Source organism: Hevea brasiliensis, unplaced genomic scaffold (assembly GCF_030052815.1).
Source record: "Hevea brasiliensis isolate MT/VB/25A 57/8 unplaced genomic scaffold, ASM3005281v1 Scaf480, whole genome shotgun sequence".
Classification (NCBI taxonomy): domain Eukaryota; kingdom Viridiplantae; phylum Streptophyta; class Magnoliopsida; order Malpighiales; family Euphorbiaceae; genus Hevea; species Hevea brasiliensis.
The window spans coordinates 14,506-21,983 of record NW_026615007.1 but is presented as its reverse complement, the minus strand read 5'-3'; the positions used below and the strand labels follow the sequence as shown (position 1 = coordinate 21,983).

Genomic DNA, 7,478 nt, shown 5'->3' with positions numbered 1-7,478 from the left:
GGTTTGACACTTGGCACAATGTGATTGGGTCAATTAAGCCTAGAACCAATCAGTGGGTGAAATGTGGCAAGGGTTTAATGTGTTGACCTAGCTATATAAGTGTTGTTATAAAAAGAAAATAACACAACCAGTAGCTATTCTCCTTTGTGCCGCCACCTTGAAGCTCCCATTCTCTCTTCATCTTCTTCTCTCATCTATTTCAAGAGATTAGCAAACAATCTCTTGAATTAAAAATACTAGAAATTATTTCTAGTGTTCTGGTTACATCTTTAATCTCTTAAAAGGCAGAACTTTATTTTCTAATTCATAGAAAAAGCTTTAGAAGCTGTTCAAGGGTTGCCATAGGTGTTCTTGGTGTGGACAAGCTAGAGGGACAACATCTGGTGTCCTGAAGATGCATCTGAAAGGCACAAATACACTGCAGTGCATCAAGAGGTTTGTGTATTTGTTCTTGATTTAATCTAGGGTTCTAAAATTAATCTGATTAATTCTAAAATCTTAAATGGCAAATATAGATCCAAAAAACATATTAAAAGAGTTTTAATATGTTGTTTATCATTGAAATCAAATAGATAAAAATAAATCTTGCATGATGCATGTGACTCTAGGTGAAAATTTTTAAATTCAATGGTATAAACTTGTGTTTCTCACGCTTTTGCTCCTTCAATTAGAAGATTATGAAACTGTAGCATTAACAGAGGAGTGTAGTGCTCTCTTACAGAATAAACTTCCACCAAAATTGAAGGATCCAGGAAGTTTCTCTATTCCTTGTCACATTGGGGATATTAGTATTGAAAAGGCATTGTGTGATCTTGGAGCTAGTGTAAGTTTGATGCCACTCTCCATTTGTGAAAAGCTAAAGGTAGGAGATTTGAAGCCCACCACCATTTCTTTGCAACTAGCTGATAGATCCATCAAATATCCAGTGGGAATTTTGAAGAATGTGCCCTTAAAAGTTGGAAAATTTTTCATTCCTTTGGATTTTGTGGTTCTTGAAATGGAAGAGGATATCACATACCTATCATCTTGGGAAGGCCATTTTTAGCCACAGCAGGGGCTATAATTGATGTAAAGAAAGGTAGATTGACATTAAAAGTTGGAGAAGAGGATGTGGAATTTAATTTGAATCAGACTTTGAAGAAACGTCATGGAGTTGATCCTTGTTTAAGGGTGGATGTTATTGATGAGATTCTGGAAGCAGAATTTAAGAAAAGATATCCTGAGGACCCTTTGGAGAATTGTTTGGTACATAGGAGAACAACAAAGGATGAATATCCTGAAGTTGCAGCTTTTGCTCAAACTTTGGAAGCTACTCAAGAAGTTGTAAGAGATCAAGTTTTGCAAGTTGAAGAATTGAAATATGAAGTTGCACACCCATCTTTGCTAGATGAGAAGGACGCACCACAGGTAGACCTCAAACCACTTCCACCTATATTAAGGTATGCTTTTCTTGGACCTAATTCAACTTATCCTATCATCATTAATGCAAATTTTAGTGATGTACAAGTTGAAAAATTGCTGAGAGAGTTAAGAGCACATAGAAAAGTCATTGGGTACACCATTGATGACATAAAGTGTACAAACCCTACCGTATGCATGCATAGGATTCTTTTAGAGGATAATTTTAAAGCTACCATAGAACATCAAAGAAGGTTAAATCCTAATATGAAAGAGGTGGTGAAGAAAGAAGTCTTAAAACTGCTTGAAGCTGGGATCATTTATCCTATTTCTGATAGTAGTTGGGTTAGCCCAGTTCATGTAGTTCCTAAGAAAGGAGCTGTGACCGTTGTGAAAAATGAAAATAATGAGTTGATACCTATTAGAATTGTCACAGGGTGGAGGATGTGTATAGATTACAGGAAGCTTAATAGTGCCACTAGGAGATACCATTTTCCCTTGCCTTTTATTGATCAAATGTTAGAGAGGTTAGCAAAACATTCATATTTTTGTTATTTGGATGGGTATTCTGGTTTTTTCCAAATCCCAATACATCCTAGTGATCAAGAGAAAACTACATTCACATGTCCATATGGCACATTTGCATATAGAAAGATGCCTTTTGGCTTATGTAATGCACCAGCTACTTTTCAGCGGTGTATGATGGCCATTTTCTCTGATTTTATTGAGGAAATTATGGAAGTTTTCATGGATGATTTTTCTGTATATGGTTTTTCTTTTGATAATTGTCTATCTAACCTCTCTAAAGTGCTTAAAAGATGTGAAGAAACAGATTGGGTGCTAAATTGGGAGAAATTTCATTTTATGGTGTAAGAAGGCATTGTTCTTGGACATTTGGTATCACATAGAGGAATTGAAGTGGACAAGGCCAAAGTAGAAGTGATTGAGAAGATGCCTCCACCAACTTCAGTGAAAGGAATTAGAAGTTTTCTTGGGCATGCTGGGTTCTACTAGCGATTTATAAAGGGTTTTTCAAAATTGCTAAACCTCTTACAAATTTGTTAAATCATGATGTTCCTTTTAATTTTGACCACGCTTGTTTTGATTCTTTTAATAGGTTGAAGGAAGCTCTAACAACAGCCCCTATTATGCAATCTCCGGATTGGTCATTGCCATTTGAGATTATGTGTGGTGCTAGTGACTTTGCTGTGGGAGCTGTACTTGGTCAAAAAAAAAAAAAAGAAGAGGTCTTATGCAATCTATTATGCCAGCAAAACTCTAGATGATGCTCAAGTAAATTATGCCACCACTGAGAAAGAATTTTTAGCTGTGGTATTTGTTGTGGAAAAGTTCAGATCATACCTGGTTGGATCAAAAGTGATTGTCTATACAGACTATGCCGCCATAAGATATTTGATGAATAAAAAAGAAGCAAAGCCAAGACTGATAAGATGGGTTCTATTGCTACAGGAGTTTGACTTATAAATTAAAGATAAAAAGGGAGTTGAAAAAGTTGTGGCGGACCATCTATCAAGGATTAAGTATGAGAGTAAGGATGGAAATGAAGAGGAATTGCCAATTGGTGAGTTTTTCTCGAATGAGCAATTGCTAGTTGTTGTTGCTGCATTGCCATGGTTTGCAAATTTTGTCAATTACCTGTCATGTGGAGTTCCTCCACCAGATTTGAGCTATCAACAAAAAAAGAAATTTTTGCATGATGTGAAATTTTATACATGAGAGGACCCATTGTTATTCAAGAGATGTAATGATAGCCTAGTTAGAAGATGCGTGCCTGAAGAGGAAATAGGAAACATTTTAGAGCACTGTCATTCTTCTGATTATGGAGGTCATTTTAGTGTGGATAAAACAGTGGGTAAAATACTTTAAGCTGGATTCTATTGGCCACACATGTTTAAAATTGTGAGAGAATTTATTTTAAGATGTGATAGATGTCAAAGAGTGGGGAATATTTCAAGGAAAAATGAAATGCCACAACAAGGAATTTTGGAGATTGAGTTGTTTGATGTTTGGGGCATAGATTTCATGAGAGCATTCCCATCATCTTTTGGGAATAAGTACATTTTGGTAGGTGTAGATTATATGTCTAAATGGGTTGAGGCCATTGCTTCCCCTACAAATGATGCAAGGATAATAGTAAAATTTTTGAAAAAGTTTATTTTCACTAGATTTGGATCTCCAAGAGCTATAATCAGTGATGGTGGATCTCATTTCTGCAATAAACAATTTGAAAATCTTTTGAAGAAATATGGGATTACTCATAAGGTAGCTACACCTGATCATCTTCAGACTAGTGGGCAAGTTGAAGTATCTAATAGGGAATTGAAGAGAATTCTAGAAAAAATTGTTAATCATTCAAGGAAGGATTGGTCATTGAGGCTAGATGATGCATTATGGGCGTACAGGATAGCTTACAAGACACCCATTGAACTACACCTTTTAAGCTAGTCTATGGGAAATCATGTCATTTGCCAGTTGAGTTGGAGCATAAAGCATATTGGGCAATCCGAACTTTGAATTTTGACTTAAACAATGCTGGAGAGAAAAGGTTACTTCAATTAAATGAACTTCAAGAGATAAGGTTGGATGCATATGAGAATGCTAGGATTTTTAAGGAAATGACTAGATTTTGGCATGATAAGTATATTAAAAGAAAGGAGTTTAAAGAGGATGATCTGGTTTTATTGTATAATTCTAGACTTAGACTCTTTCCTGGAAAGTTGAAATCAAGATGGTCTGGTCCTTTTAAGGTTGTCAAAGTTTATCCACATGGAGGCTGTGGATATTTGGAGTGAAAATTCTGGTCTTTTTAAAGTTAATGGTCAAAGGCTCAAGATTTATATCACAGGCCAGCCCATTAAGAAGGGAACAAGTTGTTTCCTTGATGATCCACTAATTCACTGAATTAAAGAGGGTCAAGCTAATGACCTAAAATTAACGCTCTTTGGGAGGCACCCTAAAATTTTTCCTTATACTTATTTTTTCTTTTATTTTGTTTCATCTTATATCCCATTGAACTCAAATTTGACATTAAAATTTCTTTCTACAGGTTGGTGGAGATTTTCAAGCAAATGTGTATACTGAATTGAAAGAATTAATGCCTGGGAATTTGTTGAACCTTATATTTGTCTTCCATGATGCATATTGTTTTTAACAAAGTCAAATTTGAACTAATTTAAGCTTTATGTCTGATTGCAGCAACATGGTGGAGTGAAAGGCTATTTTAGTTGCAGCATTTTGAGGAAATTGGTGAGAAATATAGGAACTTTCATGGTAATCAATAGCAACATGCTTTTGATTTTACTTTTTGGGTAATTAATTTTGATATAGTGCACTGAGATCGACATATTTGCCATTGTATATTTTGTGAAATTTCATAATACAATTCTATAGAAATTTAATCATGTGAACAGTGTCTACAGCAAAATTTTATTCCTTATTCATGAATTTTTAATGATGAGTTTAGGGTTGAATTTGGGTGTTATTCCTTGTGGTGTGATTGTTAATGTGAATATTACTTGAATAATGTTTTAGTTTGTATTTGGTGGATTGATAGATTTTAATTGTTCTTGACGATTAATTGGGTTTCAATTGAATTTTGAGTGAAATTTCTGTGCAAATTGTGTTTTGGGTTTGGTTTTAGTGTGTTTAGGATCACATTTCTGGGTTTTTTATCAAGTCATTTAACACTAGGTTCAACATGATGTATGCTGGGGGTAGTGTCACCACCAAAACATGTTCTTAGCACTTTAAATTGCTAAAAATGTAAAACCTACCGAGACTTTCAAGGGGTCTGACATGCCTCATGTAGCACTTTATGTACAATAACACGGGGCATGTCATTTTTCCCTTTTATTCCAACATGCCTCATGTTATTCATCTTACACCAAATCACACAGGGCATGTCACCCCTCACTATTCTTAACATGCCTCATGTTAGACACTGGGTATATCACCACTTAAACCTTTACCCTAGCCATTTTATCATATTTCATCTCATCAGCCGCACGACCTAAGCTTTTACTGTTCCTTCCATGGTGCGCACCAAATAGCTTTCAACCCACATACCCAAGCTGCGAGCCATAAAAATGGCTGCTAATAGTAATTCTTTAACCCCAACACCAAACCCTACACCACCCAATGCTCAACCCGAAACACCCATTTCGTCCCCAAATCCCTAAATTCCTGATACGAACCCTAGTTCTCCACCTCGCTAATCCTCTCATTCCACCCCTAATCCCGATAATGCTACCCAAGACACCACACCTCCCTCCCAAAAACACACCAAATCTGCCCCTTCAGCTGTATATGAGACACGAAAAAGAAAGAAACTAGTTCTCCACTCCTCTGCTTCACCGAAACAGCCTAGAGTTGTTTCCCCAGGACCCGTTAATGCCAGAACCCGCTCTGCTACCCAAAATCCTATCTCACCACAGGTTTTTTCTGCTCCAATTAGGGTCCAATCGCCCCTGCATCATTCACTAATAGTGTTTCAAACTGCTCCGGTTATCCCTCAATCTGGAAATCAGGTAAACTCATCTTACCCATGGACTTTTAGGGACTTTGAAATGAGGAAAAATTATGAGGCCCTTGCTAAAAAGAAAATTTTAGCTACCAAGTACATTGATGAACACAATTTCAGGGAGATAGGGCTTTATGAATCTGTTAGTGAATATTTGGAAAATATAGGTTGGAGTGATTTTGCTAGGATTCAAGAACCTGCTTCTAGGGAATTGACAATTGAGTTTTTAAGCTCATTGCAATTGGACTTCCAGCCTATGCAAAGTAACCATAGGGACACCATTTCCTTTAGGTGTTTGGGTCAGGACAGAGAACTTGACACTGTTCAAGTGAATGCCTTATTTGGTTTTTGTAATGATGGAGCAAAAGTGATAGAGTGGTAAAGGACTATTTATGACCCCCCTACATTTTGGAAGTCCATTGCACCATATGGGAAATACTACAACCCTAGTTCTGCTAAGGCCTCAGCTATTCAAGACCCTGCTTTGAGATACTTGCAAAGATTCATGTCTTACACTATATTAGGTAGAGGGCACAGTAATGGGGTTATAGGAAAGAATGATTTATTCTTTTTATGGTGCATGAAAGAGAAGAAAAAAATAAATGGTGCTTATTTTCTTTGCTCACATATGGAACATATAGTCTTTAAGCATTCAGCTGGCAGTATAGTTATTGGAGGGATGGTGACTGTAATTGCCAAATCATTTGGTTTTAACCCTAACCAGTATGCTATGGTGTCTATAGTTGGCCAGTCTTTTCTAGATAGAATTATTATGACTCAAATGAAAATTTGTGTAAAGAGGGGTGATGCTTATGTGTTGGTAAATGGGGGACATGAGAGTACAGAGCAGCAGCAATCACAGGGTATAGGACAGCATACTGATGCTGGTCCTTCTAGCTCATATCCATCTAGGTAACAAAAGTAAGAATGCTTGGCTAATCTCTCTAACATTTGATCCATAAAAGGAAGGGGAAAATGGTCTTTTCTTGTAGCATTGTTCAACTTCCTATAGTCTATGCACATTCTCTAGCCTGTAACAGTTCTAGTGGGTATCAATTCATTATTCTCATTTTTAACAACTGTCACCCCACCTTTTTTTGGTACAACATGCACAGAACTAACCCACTCACTGTAAAAAATGGGGTAAATAATTCTAGCAGCTAGTAATTTTAGGATTTCCTTTTTCAGAACATCCTTTATTGTAGGATTCAATCTTCTTTGGTGTTCAATAGAAGGTCTACTATTTGGCTCTAGGAAAATCCTATGCATACAGACTGTTGGACTAATTCCCTTTATATCATCAATTGTATAACCCAAAACTCTCCTATATTCTCTCAAAACTCTCAACAATTTGTTAATCTCAATATCAGTCAAAGATGCATTAATTATAACAGGATATGTTCCATTGGGTCCAAGAAAAGCATACCTGAGATTGGAAGGAAGAGGTTTAAGATCTACCTTTGGGGCATCCTCTACCTTTAATGATGGTGGTTTAATCTCCAAAATTTGCACTTCTTCAAGCTGAAAAATTGTGGCTTCA

The 7,478-nt window shown here is 36.4% G+C and overlaps 1 pseudogene; it reads left to right on the top strand.

Moving 5' to 3' along the window:
- The first annotated feature begins 2,466 nt into the window (after positions 1–2,466).
- On the top strand, positions 2,467–6,854 carry LOC131177440 (uncharacterized; annotated as a pseudogene).
- Positions 6,855–7,478: the final 624 nt, after the last annotated feature.